The 16,468-nt window shown below is 46.6% G+C and overlaps 1 protein-coding gene and 1 long non-coding RNA gene across 9 annotated transcripts in view; one reads left to right on the forward strand and one right to left on the reverse strand.

The window, feature by feature from the left end:
- AUTS2 (activator of transcription and developmental regulator AUTS2) overlaps positions 1-16,468 on the reverse strand; it is a 785,653-nt gene that overhangs the window by 616,825 nt on the left and 152,360 nt on the right. The window lies entirely within an intron of this gene.
- On the forward strand, positions 10,329-12,752 carry LOC137485578 (uncharacterized). Its single transcript, XR_011005375.1, has 3 exons — positions 10,329-10,793; positions 11,373-11,500; positions 11,627-12,752. It is a non-coding gene; the product is annotated as an uncharacterized lncRNA (long non-coding RNA).

A 16,468-nucleotide genomic window follows, 5' to 3' on the forward strand; every position in this document is an offset into this window, starting at 1 on the left:
AATGTCTATATATTTTTACAGGACACAAGGCATTTGTATGGCATCTGTTACAAAATATATATTCCTACTGCCTAGAAAATGCATTTCAAGCCTTCATACATTAAGTCTAATTTATTCAAGCTCATGGAAAAACTATTTTGAGCAATCTGTCTGGAACACAGGATGCATGAAGAACTGGGGTACCAGAGACTGGCTTCTGATTCTCTGCCCCTTGGCACCAGCACAGAGGAAAGTTACTTTGACCTGAAACTAATGTAAATTGAAAGTGCTGCAACCTGAACTACTCCAAGAATGTAATTCTTCTCCCATTTACCTGACATCATTAATCTGTGCAGCACTGATCATCCGTCAGTTATCTCAGTACACTGCAGTTGCCAGAGAGCATCCCTGTTCATGGAGATGTTACTCTTTTCAGCACAGAGGTTGAGTTTTTGCTCAGATCATCTAGATACACTATTTGCAGATAATCTCCAGCTGACAGAGTCTGTTCCCAGGGCTGGCAGAGTGCACTAACACTCCCAGGAACATGTGCTCCTTATCCAAGTGTTTTCCATGGCATTTCCTGACCACCCTGCACTGCTGCCTGCACCACACACTGAGGAAAATGGCCCAGAATTCAGAGACTGCAACAGAGCTACCAAAGCCCAAAGATACACCCCCTCAGAGAGGTTTTGTGGTTTGGTACTGCACAATTCCCATGGGCTCCAGTGACAACCTGCTGTGCCTCAGAGCCCAGGCTGGAGGAGCAGGGATGGAGCACAAATCTGCACTGAGGGGCAGCAGTTACACTGAGAAACCTGAGAATGACAGACACAGCAAAGAGCAGTCCCAAAAGCGCAGCACTGCACCGTCCCAAGCTCCCTCTCCTGAGCACTCTCACCAGGTGACTGCAGAGCCCTGGAGATGGCACAGGGCACCACCAGACTACTGCTTGCACCTCCTATTGTGCCCCTTGTCCAGATGCTTGTAGATCCCTTCCAAATATCCAGGAGTCATGGATAAGATCTTTTGCATTTCTGTTGAGAGATTTCATGCCTACTTACAGATTGTCTTCGTTATTACCATCATCATTTTTATTAAGAATACAGACACTCATAGCTTCACACTTTCACAGAGTCACAGAATATTCTGGGTTGGAAGGGACCCACAAGGATCAAGTCCAATTCTTAAGTCAATGGCTCACAGAGGGATCAAACTCACACCCTTGGTGTTATTGGCACCTTGGTTTTGTTTCCATTAATCTCTCTGCACCCTACTCGTGATCCCTCATCCCAGAGCACCAAGAAAAATCTGTCTGCAAAAAAAACATACTCAGGTTGTAGGACAGACCAAGCAGGTCCCTGCCATGGGACCCTGCTGCCCCACACACCTTCATTCACAGAATCACAGGGTTAATGAGGTTGGAAAAGACCTTTGAGATCACTAGGTCCAACCTATGATTATCAACCAGACCATGGCACAGAGTGCCACACCCAGTCCTTGTATACCACCTGCAGAGACAGTGACTCCACCACCTCCCTGGGCAGCCCTTCCAATGCCAAATCACTGTTTTTGTGAAGATTTTTTTTCTTAATGTCCAGCCTAAACTTCCCCTGGTGCAGCTTAAGGCTGTGTCCTCTTGTCCTGTCACTGCTCCCTGGGAGCAGAGCCCGGCTCCCCCTGGCTGCACCCTCCTGTCAGGGAGTTGCAGAGTGATGAGGTCTGCCCTGAGCCTCCTCTTCTCCAGGATAAACAACCCCAGCTCCCTCAGCCCCTCCTCACAGGACTTGTGCTCCAGAGCTGTCACCAGCCTTGCTGCCCTTCTCTGGATGCATTTGGGATCTCAGTGCTGAGCCTCCAGCCTGGCACACAGCCAGCCACTGAGGCACGGGCAGTGTCCCTCCTTCCCCAGCACAGCAGCAGGAAAAGGCAGCCAGCACCCTGCATTCTCATGAGGAGAGAAGCGGCTTCACCGTGCCAGGCTGTGGCACAGTGGCTGGGCTGCCTCAGCTCTGTGCAGAGGGACAGGAGCTGGTGACCACTCGAGTGGGCAGGCTGCAGGGCGAGCACAGGGGAGAGCTGCCTGCTGGGCAGCACAGCCACCCGAACACGCCATCCCTGTCAGCCCCGGCACACGTGGGCAGGAGGTGCACTGCAGATTCCTGCTGGCAGCAGAAGGCTCCAAGCAGGAACACTCCTTCCACACAGATCCCTCTGCAGCTGGAGCAGACCCTGCCAGACACGCAGCACACGGCCCTTTGCGTGTCACTGTCCCGGGGAACGCTTTCCATCCAGAAACCAAAGCTCAGGCTTTCCTCCTCAGAAACCACAGCCCACACTCATTTGGTTTTTTAATAGAAAACACCAGTCTGTGGAAGTATGAAATACAGACATTTTAATTCACCCTTATCAATTTGTGGCAGAGCTCATAAAGTGTGTCTGGAGAGCATCAGCAAGTCAGCCAAACCACGTGGGAGCTTGAACAGGGAGAGGGACCCACTCTGGGATACCGTGCTGAGCAATGTGTTTTACAGGAGGAAATGCAACGTGCCTCACGTTATCAATAACATTTAACTGAGACTGCTATTGGACAAAAGACTTCTGTAAAAATCTCTCTTGATTTTGGACTTGGAGCAAACCATTACCTGCTTCCAAGAGACTTCAGTATAACAATATTCTGTTACATTGTGGTGGAGTAAAAGCTGGGAATGGTATCAGCACTCAGGACATGCAGTGACAAGTCTCAGTAAAAAATGAGCCCCAGCCCCATGCCAACAAAGCGGTTTGAGGTTTGATGATGCAGAGCCAAGCTGAACAGTGCAAAGAAAACAAACCTCTGCTATGAGGGTTCTGTCCCCTGCCCTGTGCAGGACTTCAGCCATCAGTGTCAGCAGGGAAACCAAGACAGCCTCTGCCAGAGAGCTGCACTAGAAATATCTGCCACTTTCAAATTCAACTATTTATTAATATATCATTTTTCATATCTGGATTTTTAACTTCAAGAGGTATCAACAAGAAGCACATATATATTCTTAAAAGTCACTGTTTAACATGACACAAATACGTGCCTGAATGTGTTACTGGTTCTGTCTTGATTAATTTCTGACTGACAGCAATGAATTTATTCTTTAAATAGAAATTTAACAATAACAGTAATAAACCACAGCATGGATTTAAGTGGTCACTAAATCAAACATTCAGGGCAGACATTGTCAGGCAGTATCCCCTTCCACACAACCTATGTTTGGGAGTTGACAAAAGCCCTACTCATACTAATATAACACAGTTTATTTTCCAAATCAGACCTCAAATGTGCAACCTTGCATGAAATCACCCTCAGAAACCAGTGAGGTTCTTCTGTGACAGACCACAAGACATAGTAAATGAAATATTAATAATCAGCCTGCAAGGAACAGTATCTATGTCATCCAGTGCAGTTATTTCTCCTTTAAAGTATAATAGAACTGCATAGATTTGTGATGTTATCCTTGGATTGCACACACTTCCTAGGGCACAGACGGTGAGAGCAGAGTTAGTGCTCACCTGCAGGAAGGTGCCCAGCACAGTTCCTTCCTGGAGCCTTTAAAGAGAGAGGGTGAACCAGCTGCTCCCATTAAACCAAAGCTGTGCATGGGAGCATTTCCTCCAGCTGCCTGCCCACACTGGGAACACTGCTTGAACTCCAAAGCAAAGCCTTGGTGAGATTCCCTTCTTTGCCAAAGGATAATTTTTGTTAACACCAACACCTCCAGAAGGATGGAGCTGCTTCCTGCTCAGCGCCGTGTGTTCTCACACCAGGGAACGTGGGTGCAGCTGAGAGCTGGGAAAAGAATTCAGAAAACAGAGCTTCTATGTTGCATTTTAATTGCAATATTTGGCACAACTCATGTCATTTGGGGCCTGGAGACATGAATTGTTGCACAGCTGCAGTGAGAGACAGAAGAAACAATCATCATGTTGCAGTATGGAAACATTTTATGAGATAAAGAGCACAGCCAAACCTTATTTTCACCAAATACAGAAACCAGAAGTTTTTAATAGAATTCTAGGCACTTCTTTGAGTAACTCAGATAAGTTTCAAGCCCCAGACTGCATCCATGTGTTTATCTAGAGATAAATAGAGCACTGAAAGATGAGATTAATTTTTCATCCTGAAACATGAAATTTTCCTCAGAACTCCACAGGAGAATGGAGCAGAAGGATGGATCGTAGAGGGTGGCTGTGACTCGACAAGAGCCTTCTGGTGGACAATGGCTTATGAAAAGCCTCAAAGCCATGACAAGAGGCTTCTCTGGGGTCTGATCCCCTCTTTGACTCCTCCAGTTACAAGCAGAGATGCTGGTAAAACCATCACCCCTTTAAACTTTATCCCAACCTGCTGCAGCTCCAAGCACTTGGATCCTCTCACTACCTCTAAAGGAAGCCAAAAGGAGTAATTAACTTGGATGGACACACCCAAAACCCAGATCTATCAGCCCTGAGTCCATTCCAGACAGTCCTAACCCTGAACAAACCTCAGCCAGGCTGGCACAGGGCACAGCTGGTGCAAGCACAGACCCAGCCCAGGGGAAGTGCCCACCACTGAAATCACTGCTCAGCTCAGCTCTGCAGGTCTGTGCAGCAGATCCAAGATCAAATGCTGCTGACCACCCACGAAAGAGATTGTCACCCAAGTAAAATCAAACACAACCACTGCTGTTTTGGAGGACGCACCCAGAGCAATGCTGGAATATGGGACTGACACATTGCAGTGACTTGAATCTCCTTGCAGATGCTTTCCCTGCCACCCCAGCCACATGCAACAGGATCAAAAAGGATGCCTAGCAGAACACAGGGGCTCTTGAACAATTCTGATCCTCTAAAATATGCGAGAGGGAGAGGGAGCAAGAGAACAAACATTTAATTTCCTTGTAAAACAGATGACTGCATTGTAATTTACTAGCAGCTGCTGGCAACAAACACCATCCTCTCATATTCCTATTAGCCAAGCTACAGCTGATTTATTAAAGGCTCAGATACATCAAAACAAATGACTGTAACATCATTTATATTACTATTTACAGCTCCTTAATAGGGTTACACGAAGGGGCAATGCAGCACAAACTGGAATCTGTTTACAAGTCTGTCAAGCAGCAGCAGAGCATCTCTCTGTTGCTCTCTCTCTAGCACTGAGCTCCCCTGTATCATTTCCAACAATTACCTGTGTTCCTGGGAGGCTCAGGTGTGCAGGAAATTACTGGTGGCAAAGCAAGCAAGTCTTCCCAAACTGCACAAGTACTCAGTGGGCTGCTGCTGGTCAATATAATGCTGATAAAAAAAAAAAAACCAAAAAAACAAAAAAAAAAAACCAAAAAAAAAAAAAAAACAAACCCACAACAAGAAACCAAAACACAAGAAAAACCCAAACCAAGCCTCTGCCCAGCTGTGAGACTCGATCAAATATTGTTGCCCAGTAAGGAATCAATGTTATCACTCCTCTGCAGAGCACGCTGCTCCCAGAGCTGCTCCTGGAACCACAGGCAGCACATTTACAGACAGGCTGTGTCAAACACAGCCAGGGATCAATATCATGCCTGGGACTGAGCTGGGCCAGTTTTTCAGAGCTGTCTCTGCTAGGCTGCCTAAGGTATCCCAAAAGCCAGAGATTCCTCAACTCTTTGCTCATGACAGGCAGGGAATGATGTGCCCATTACAGCAGCAGTTCCAGGGCCTGCAGGGTTGCCATGTGCACAGCGATGCCATCCCAGCTCTCTCATGGGATCACAGAATGTTAAAGGGTTGGAATGGCCCTTAAAGATCCTCTGATCCCAACCCCCATGCCATGGGAGGGACACCTCCCACTAGAGCAGGCTGCTCAAAGCCTCAACCAACCTAGCTTTGAACCCTGCCAGGGCTGGGACATCCACAGCCTCCTTGGGATGCCTGTGCCAGAGTCTCACCACCTCACAGGGAAGAATTTCTTCCTAATACCTGACCTGAATTTCCCCTCTTTTACTTGGTACCCATTCCTCCTTGCCCTGTCACTCCAGTTCCTGATGCAAAGTCCCTCTCTGGCTTCCCTGCAGCCCATCCAGGCCCTGGAGGTGCTGTGAGGTTTCCACCCAACCTTCTCTTCTCCAGGCTGAACAGCCCCAGCTCTCTCAGCCTGTCTCCATAGGGGAGGTGCTCCAGTCCTCCCGTCGACTCCATGGCCCCCTCTGGACTTGCTCCCACAGTTCCATGTGTTTCCTCTTCTGGGGACACCAGAACTGTGCACAGGACTCCAGGTGGGGTCTGACAGGAGCAGAGTAAGGGGGAGAATCGACTGCTCCCCGGGCCTGCTGGCCACGCTCCTTTGGATGCAGCCTGGGACTCGCTGGTTTCTGGGCTGGGATCACTCACCGCGGGCTCAGGGTGAGATTTTCCATCACCCATCAGCCCCAAGCCCTTCTCCCAGGGCTGCTCTCCACCACCTCTCTGCCCAGCCTGTGGGTGTGTCTGGGATTGTCCCAACCCAAGCGCAGGACCCTGCACTTGGCTTTGTTGAGCTCCATGAAGTTCACACAGTCCCACCTCTCCAGCTGGTCCTGCTGCATCCATCCCTTCCCTCCAGTGTGTGACTGCACCACACAGCTCAGTGTCACCAGCAAATCTGCTGAAGGTGCCCTTGATCCCACTGTCCTTGTCACCAGCAAAGCACTTGGACTCTCCTCAGATAATGCAGGGTGTGGGCATGAGCAGTTCTCTGCTGGGAAGAAGATAAATTCGATCTCTTCCAATTGATTAGGAAAACACAGCCTACTGGGCTTTCAATTTCCTTTTCTCTGCTTTGAGTTTGCATACCTAAGGTTAGTGGCACAACTTCCACAGCCTGGGAATCTCAACCCCTGACTGATGTCAAAGCCAAAACTACTGGGACTGGAAAATGAATATGTTCCAGATCAGCTTGAGCATGAGGCAGGAGCCATTCAAGCTACTTCACATCCTGACTGAAGTGATTTACAGGATCCTCCCCATGCAGACAGATTTCACTCAGAGTCACCCAGATTTTCCCATACACCCACATGGGATCTGCAGTGGGTGCTGTGAGGCTCCCCCAACCCCAGCTGGGACCAGGGGCTGTGCTGTGACCCCCAGTCCCTCATGTTTTGAGCAGGCTCCTCAAACCCCAGGCCCTGCTGACACCACACACAGCAGCACCGCATCTGCCCAGCCCTGGGAGAAATAACCCAGCATCCTCACAAGCCATGGATTGCTCCATCTACCCAGATAATATTCTGAGCACTGACAGACTACCTCATCTAAAGACTCGAGCTGACAGGACATACTTAAAAGGATTTTTAAATTAAAAGGGAGCTTTGTATTAGGAACATAAACCCTTTATCAGAGGTGTCAATGAAGGCAAATGGAGGATTCCTTTGCTGTATAAATTACACAAGGAATTCCCAGCCCACCCCATGAATTTTGAACCAATGTGTTCAAGCTTCTGGTTTTCTCTAACCCATAAAAGCTCCAGATAGTCAAATATTATGCTTCTGCTTTTTAAATATTTCCATTTAAATGTAGATTTTGACCTTCTTGCCAATGAAATATTAATAAGAGAATAAAATATATATTACTCTTCTTCTGAGGGAGAGGTCTCTCTAACTCTGTCATGTTCCCCACTGGCTTTTTGAAGAGGATTTCTTCAAACCATGGTGAATTTATTCCTCATTTCTATACTTTTTTAAGCCATGGCAGCTGAAAACAGAAAGGTGATCCCTTTATTTTTAACATCCCGCGGGAGAAGGGAGAGAAATTCTTTTTCTCTAGATCAATGAAAAATAAACAAGGACGCCAAAGAAACCCTATCATTTCCAGCAAGAGGCAAAAGGCTAATTTAATTTGAAGTAACTGTGTTCCTAAAGAAGGACACAGTATAAAGATTAACTGAGATCTCCATTTCTTTATATAACTGCAGCCCATTAAGTGGGATAGAGGATAAAACTCACAAATTGCCCTGCTTGTCCATCTTTATCTTCATCATTGTTCTAAGACAAATACCCCTCCCCTCACCACAACATTATCTTTCTTGCTCCTCCTTTGTCGTTAAGGAAAGGGAAAACAACCAAATCCATCACTGTGCTGCAGCACAAATGCAGTTCTGTTTGAAGGGGATCAGCTCTGCTCCTGCTGATTTAAATGAGAGCCAGGCGGGACCCCAAGGATGCTCATCCCTCCTAATTACAGCTGCATCAGGAGAAATGCTCCGTCACTGCAGAGTAACATCCTCTTTTACAGGCCGTGGCAGGGTGCACTATAAAAGCACAGGGGATAAATGTTGTTGGTATCCAACACAACAGCCTCGAGGCCTTGCTGCTGTTCCGGGTGTTTTCATCTGAGTCCCGTCTCAGGTAACTCTGCAAAGCCACCACATTCTGGTGAGGAGGGTGACAGAAATCATCTGGTAAACTATGGAAAGATACATGACAGCTGGAAAATCTAAGGCAGGATGGACTGAGACCTTGGGAACCTGTGAGTGCAGATAAGAAATGCGAGTTTTGATGGAGGAGCCCCTGGCAGGGCTCTCAATCACTGCCGAGCGCTGCCCTGTGCCAAGTGATTTCTGGAGAGAGGCATAAAGCAGAGATCAGCAATTTCTCAAACTTTATTTACCAGCTCTTGCTGTTAATTCTCATGCCAGTGCCTCTCTAATCTAACTCGTGGAAAGTATCAATTCTGACTTCTCAAGTATATCTCATAATTTGGCTAAATTACAGCCCTATGCCATCAGCCCCTGTACTCTCACCACCTCTAGGGCAGGGTGTAATTTTAGAGAGGGTGGGTGGGATTCTGAAAGACAGCTATGAGAGTTAAATGCCCAGCTTCAGCTGAATTTCAATGAGCACTGGGTACACCTAAATCCCTTAGGCTCTTTTTTAAATCCTAGCACCTTTTTTTTCCCTTTTTTTTTTTTTTTTTAAGATGCTACCAAGGAAAGGTCAACCTAATTTGCCATAGCAGCAAGTGAAGGCAAAAGATCAGCACATGCTGACAGGCTGTCTGAGAGGTTTCATTATAGAGCTGTTTACAGCATTTATTTCTCCTGTTGTTGCTGCTGTTTTCAGGGTCAAGGAACTGAGATCCCATTTCAGTAGCAGAGATCACTGGTCTGGGAACAAAATACTTGAATTTTACTCATTTTACTCCTCCCTCACAGGCTCGTTGACTCATATGCTGAGATTTTCCTGAATGACCACATGGTTGTTGGAAGCTTATACTAATGCACATAGAAACTTCAAGCCTCAATTCTAGTACTAACATCACCAATTAGCTTTAATACAACTGGGAACTTCAAGTGGAGTGTAATGCCAGCTTAATTCACAACAGCATATCAACCAATCAAGCCAAGATAATTCATCTGAAGTTTGTTTCCTTTGGAACATAAAATTGGTTTTGGGAAGGAGAACTGCATTAGTGTATGGTACTTTCTGAAGCAGTCTTTCTTCGCACCCTTTAATACTCCACGGTTCACAGGGAAATGCCCTAAAGGTCTGCCCCTCCCCTAATACAAACACTTTAGCATTATTTTCACCATGTATTACCAGTTAATACAGGAAGTACCAATGACTGTATCCAACTGCTTTGAGAGTTCTCCACAGCCTCTACCTCCCTGTGAAGGGCAGGTGCAGGGTCTGCTGTGAGGGAGAGGACACTTCAGGCTGTCCCAAATCAGGAGATGTAGGTGAGCACTCACCTGAGTGCCCATGAATGGGCACAGCAGCCCCTGAGAAAGAACTGCCCTGCAAAAGCTCTTGAGCCACTACACAACCACAACTCCAGCACAAGGAATAGAGAAGTGGCTTTGGCTCAGTTTCTGACAATCCAAAGACTCTGACAAGAGTCAGAGCAAGCAAAGGGAGTGCAACTGCATGGCCAAGAGCCAAGGCTCAGAAATAAAGGACAGTAAAGGAAGACCTTCAGTCACAGCCAAAAGTTCAGCCGACAGCAGCATTTCTCTTCCAGCAGCAGGAAAAGAACCTTCACGTCAAGTAAAGCACATCTCCCGACTCTGCCTCAAAAGACTGCTAAAAAGGTCAAGAGATTTTGTATCTCCCAGCTATGTGATGAAAGATGTGCCACAAAGGCATTTGTTTCATATTGCTTTTGTCAGGTGATGGCAATATTCACATGTGATGAATAGATCTGCAGGCAGTGGAGTCACACATTCACATCTCAGTGCCCACACCATCGGGGCAATGCACCAAAGCCAGGCAGAGCAGAACCATCCCTGCTCAGCTGATGGAGAGCTAGGAGGAGCTAAGAAAGCTTCTCACCTCTGAAGGAATTTAGGGTGAAGAGTGCTCCAGAAAAGCACTGTGAAAGTTATGTGACCATTTATGATGCATCTACATGATGTTTGGTGTGGAGAACATAAATGGATATTTTGACCTTCCAAAGGCCTTTTGCTGGCCACTGCATGGCCAAAATCTCTTGCTGCCACACTCCCACAATCAGTAGTTCTTTGTGTTATCAAAAGTAATTAAGAAAAAAAAAAGAAAAGGAACAAACCCACTACAAATTACTTGAAAGTGTGGTGGTTTTTAAATTCCCCTTTTAAAATGCTTCCAGGCTAAATACAGAAACAGCTTCCAAGAAAGCATACACACCAACCCCCACAGAGTTAAAAAGTAAAAACCTTTTAATGCCTATCCACAAGCACACAGTGCTGTGACATCACCACACTGCCTTAGAGACATTTGCCCTAGCACAAGATACAAGACAGAAGAGAGACAATAAGCTTTTTCCTCTCACTCTGCACTCCTCAACCATGATCCCAGATAATCCATTTTCAGGTAAGAGTCCTCAGAAGCTCTACTGGCTTTGCATTCTGGATTTCTTTCTCCACTCAAACAACAAGCAAGAAAAACTCCCAACCCAATTTATCTAAGTGTCTTTGGCAATATCCTTTTCAGACTTTCAAAGAGCCACTGGCAGTAGTTAAGCTGGTGCTGTTTAACTTGGACATCTGTCCACCTAGGCTGGGATGACCAGCCCAGTTTACATCACCGGGTAGCAATCAAATAATAATTACTTTGGGTTACTACAGAATGGAGCTGGATTTGAGTGAATGATTTCAGAGCACTGGAATCCATTACCAATAACCCAAACCAGCTGGGTTCTCATCTCTGTTACAAAGAAAGCAGCAACAATTCCAAACATTAATTCAGACACTAAGTACTAGGCTGGATCACCAGTCCATGGGAGCAGTGGCATGTATTTTGACATAATTACCTCAAGATGGAAGCGAGAAGGACATCCTGTGGAGAATGGTTCAGAATTTACATTCTGTGCCACATTTAACTCTCTGGAGTTTTATGGAAAAGGTTTGTATTCAATAAAAAGCTCCATTTAACATTATTTCCTTTGCAAAGGCAAGCTGGATAATGCTGGTGGAAAGCAGGATTTTGCAAATGCAGGTTGCAGTCTCCCAGCAAAAGGGAAGCCAGCTGAAGAGCAGGAACTGCCTTTCCAGAAACAAGCTAGACTGTGCAACAAATTGGTACATCCAAATAAACAAATCCCTGAATCTCCTCCATTTGCCTACCTCAAACAAATGAGTCAGTGCTGACTAATTGTATTATAATATGGGAAGCTTGTAATGGGCTCACAAACCATGTGTTTACAGGCTCCTTACTGCTCGGGGCTGGCTGGGTTAGTAAAGAGGCTACAAGAGAAACACTATGGAAATCTTAGCAGGTGTGTTCTGGAACTGAAACCACTCTGCAATTCTCACCAAGATGGGGTATGAGAAAGTGGGATTGAAGTGAAGGAAAAGGAATGCTATCTCCTCATTTGGGACCAGAGATTTCTACTTCAAAGCTCCATCTAACCAAGGGGACTGATGACAAGAAGAAATTCTCCCAATTACTACAGGAGTCAACCCTCTGAGATCCCACATCCTCTGAAGGGCCAATTTCATTGAAAAAAGGGAAAATGAAAAGGAGCCATTTCTTCACTACACCCTGGAATGGACTGAGGTACCTTATAACTGGTGTTTATTTTCCATTTGCTGTAAAAGGGCAGCTCTTTGGAACAATCTGGCAGAATAGTACAAATAGATCCTTAAACATTGTAGGACACGAGAAGCAGACTATAGGAGGGGATCGTGCAGCTGCAGCTCACCTTTATAAGAGAATCTGTAAAAACAAGGTCTTAATTCTTGTTTTCTGCAGATTTTTACTGTAAAAATCATAACTCGGAGTCTTCTCTCTTCTAAAAGCTACAAGTATGTTTTATTATGGTTGCATATCCATTTAGTTCCAAATTACTTCACTAGCAAGAAAAGATGCCACTTTGTTTTCTGTCTGCTTCCAATAAATTAGAGATGCTTTTATCCAAACACACTCCTGTTCAAATCCTGAGAGCCATCATTCTGGCTATGACACATGGAGCCCATATGCAAGTGTTACAAATACAATCTATTATCTCCTGACTTCAGTAGCCTCTGTATGAATTCCACAGTCAAAGAAATAAGAGAAAGGAAACTCAGCTGTTTCTCCAAATATGCAGGACAATGTGCTGCCAGCTTCAGGAAACCAGGTTCCTCCACCTGCAGCAAGTTGTGAACCTTGCTTACCTTGAGATTATGAAATAAAAGGCATCACAGACACCATCAAAGCTGCAGCAGAACCACTATTTGGTATCCCCCCTACTGTGTCTCCAGGGAAAGGAACAGTTCAGATATATGACAGACTACAGAGAAATCAAGGAATCCTAAAACAGTGCCTCGTGACAAAATTTTCTAAAAGAATGTGCAGCAAGGTGCCATGAAAATTAACTTAAAATCCCAGTTTCATGCCCTTGAGGATCAATTACAGCCTTTGTGCTTAAATGCATTTAATACATCAGTGCTGTAGTGAGGCAGGATCCTCAGTGCTGTGGCCAGTTCAACCCCACTGGTCTGTTAATGGGACAGGTCAGCCCAATCCCAACGTCGTGAAGGACAAAGAAAGGCCGAGGATAAATCCCTGCTGACCCTACTGTCACTTAGGTTACACTAAAGGCTGGTATTATGTTTATCCAACACCATTAACCTCAATTTCTCCTGCACACAACTAAAATCCAAAGCAGCTCAGCCAGAGCCCTTCACACAGAGCCAGGGCAGTGCCAGCTCAGCCAGAGCCCCTCACACAGAGCCAGGGCAGTGCCAGAGCCCCTCACACAGAGCCAGGGCAGTGCCAGAGCCCCTCACACAGAGCCAGGGCAGTGCCAGAGCCCCTCACACAGAGCCAGGGCAGTGCCAGAGCCCCTCACACAGAGCCAGGGCAGTGCCAGCTCAGCCAGAGCCCCTCACACAGAGCCAGGGCAGTGCCAGAGCCCCTCACACAGAGCCAGGGCAGTGCCAGAGCCCCTCACACAGAGCCAGGGCAGTGCCAGCTCAGCCAGAGCCACTCACACAGACCCAGGGCAGTGCCAGCTCAGCCAGAGCCCCTCACACAGAGCCAGGGCAGTGCCAGAGCCCCTCACACAGAGCCAGGGCACTGCCAGCTCACGGATGGACCCCGGGCACTCCGGGCAGGAGCTGCAGTGAGGCATGTGCCCCTCCCCAGTAGAGCAGAACAGAACAGGCCCCGGGCTCAGCACCGGCCCTGGGCGCGGTGCCCGCACTGTGGGCACCACACACACAGGTCCTGGGAACGCACCTGGAGAGGCACAGGACTGGGAGAACAAGGGCACCTGCACTCTCAGATCCACCAGGTCAGACGCCCTCAGGGAAGCTCAATCCTTATGGATTCTGGTCTTGGCCACGCCAGGCTCTGACAGGCGGCAGAGTGCTGCTCATGGCACCAGAGAACTTCCAGAGCTCTGCTGCAGCTGATAACATCGTGATCCCATGAACTCAGTGTTATTTATTTTCAAAGGCACGACACCTCCTTGTTTCATTTCCTGCACAACAGCTGCCTTTCCTCTCATATGAAGGCTTCATCACCAGCCAGTTAAAAAAGGGACTGGTGAGCAGCCTCTGCCTCCCCACCTGCCTTCCAGGGATTGCACCTCTGTACCCCAAGGCTGTCGATCCCCACAGTGCCACCATCATGGGTTTTGCTCTTCTCACAGTTGCTCCTGCCACCCTCCATGGCAGCCCCAACCCTGGCAGGAGCATCCCTGGCTGTCTAAACAGATCTGCAGGACTGCACAAAGCTGGGAAGCTTCCCATTTCTGCAGTGTAACCAAGACTTTGCCTAAAGTAGCAGACACAATGTCTTGAAACCTTCCAATTATGCAGCTGGGGAAGCCCTCTCCCTCTGAAATTATCAAATAATAGAGAGAGCAAGAGAGAGCATGAGAGAAAGAACAGGGGCGGGGTGGAGCGCAGAGGGAATATCTATGGCCTTCTGCACCCAATTCTGTCACTTTGACATTTCTTTCAAATACAATTATTTAAAGCCTCCTGATAGCAAAGCTGAGGAAAGGGACTAATAGAGGCTTGTACGGTACCTCTCCATCAGGCAGTTCAATAAATCCTGGCAGTGCTGTGATTTGTGTTGGGAGAATGAGCTTTGCAAGAGCAGAACTATCACTTTACACCGTCAATAATCTCACTGTCAAAAACTCCCCAAGTAACCTGACCAACACTTCAGAAGCTTAATTTATAGATGTGCTATTTGCCTTCAAGGTATTTTATGCAGCTAAATAATGGGAGTGGATATTAATCCAAACTATTCTGCAGCTTTCACACGTGGAGTTGAAGAACATGCAGGAGGACAAATTTTGTATTCACTTAGGGCTAAATTCTTCCATGTGACACCTGTTTGATACTATCTACCAGTACTGGAGTTGCTTCCAAATTATGCTCTGGAAAATAAAAGTAGAATTAAGCTTCAGCACTTCCAGAGGAGGTGATTATCCAATGATTTAAAGGTCATGCTGTTCCACCCCCTGCTGGGATACCCTCCACTAGACCAGATAGCTCCAACCTGGCCTGGAACACTTCAAGGGATGGGGCAGCCACAGCTGCTCTAGGTAACAAATGTTGGGGGAAGATCAGAACTAAATAGGAACAGATCCTAAGAGCCTGGATCTCACATCATAACTCTCTAACAGTAACTCTAACTCTCAACACTTGTACAGAGACATTTAAGGAGCAAAGCAGTGCATGGAAAAATGCCAGAGGTCCTTGGCTTTGCTGTGGACACTTGTACAGGGATTTGCAGAAGGCACCTTTGACCACCTCTTCTCCCACCCAGAACACCCATGACCTGCAGTGGGATTGCAGCAGGCCAAAGTATCTGCCCAAAATTTCACCACTGGGACACATGTGGCTACACTGAAGTTGCAAGGACCAACACTGATACATAAATGCATAATCTAGAAAGATCTGGCCTCTAATGCCAATTTTCAGGTTTAGGGACATATCCATAGAATCATTCAGCCAAGTTGGAAAAGCAGGCTCTCTTTTTCCCTGATGGAATAAGGGATGGGCTTTTTACTCTCCACCATAACCCACAATGCTATTTAATACAAAAGGCTGTATTTAATTTATTCCTGGCTCTAAATGCTGATTGGGCAAGGATTAATTCCTTTAATGGGAAAAGTATTTATGCAACTATAACAAAGGATACCAGGCAGAGACCCTGGGCAGGCACCAACCACGACAGTGCCATTGTATCCCATGCATCTGAGAACCCCAGGCTGTTCCAACCAAGAGCAACAACAATTCCCTTGCTCTGGAGCAGGGTAAGCCCTTTACCTAATAAAGCACCAGCAGCAGTGTGGAAGTCACAAGCATTTGCACACACTTATGGTTCAAATGAGTCAGAGAGAAAAGAAGTCAAGGCAACCTGAACCTCAAGCGAGGGAAAAACTCAGTTCTACACCCAAACTCAGCCGCTTGGAACTCTGCATTTCTGTAGTGATACATGTGCATTCCAGACTGCAGAACAGCCCCAGTACTCTGCTTGGTCAATACCTATTGAGATTGCTCCCTTTTTTCAATTCACAGCTGAGCGACTCTAAAGGGTTTTGCTTTTAAAGCTAGACTCTTGCTCTAACAATAGACAAGGACTGGACTGTCCTTTTTTTGTCTTATTTATTGGTTTGTTTTAAACAACAGCCTTTCCTTGACTAATAAGTCACACGCCAACAAATCAAGGTAATTATCCAAAGGTCAGTACATCAACAAGGTCCCTTTTTGCATATTCCCGTGACTCAAAAGCTGGCTATCTGCACTGCCAGCCTTCGACACCCTTCAGACAAAGGTGGCAAAATCACTTAAAAGCAAGTGCATGTCTGCAGTAACCTGTCTTTGTATGGACAAAGGTACCCTCCCACTGCCTACACACACACACACAGAGCAGAACTGTGGTCACACTTACAAACAAACCCGAATAAGAGCCCAAATATTAAACAGAGAAGGGTTTTAAACAACCCCAAAACTCTTTGTCTTGTCAGACCGAACTGAGTTTGACATCTGATACTCTCCCCCATAACTCCCTATAGCAATGCAGTTTACCAGAGCCTGCCAAGG

This window comes from Anomalospiza imberbis, chromosome 20, assembly GCF_031753505.1.
Source record: "Anomalospiza imberbis isolate Cuckoo-Finch-1a 21T00152 chromosome 20, ASM3175350v1, whole genome shotgun sequence".
Taxonomy (NCBI): domain Eukaryota; kingdom Metazoa; phylum Chordata; class Aves; order Passeriformes; family Viduidae; genus Anomalospiza; species Anomalospiza imberbis.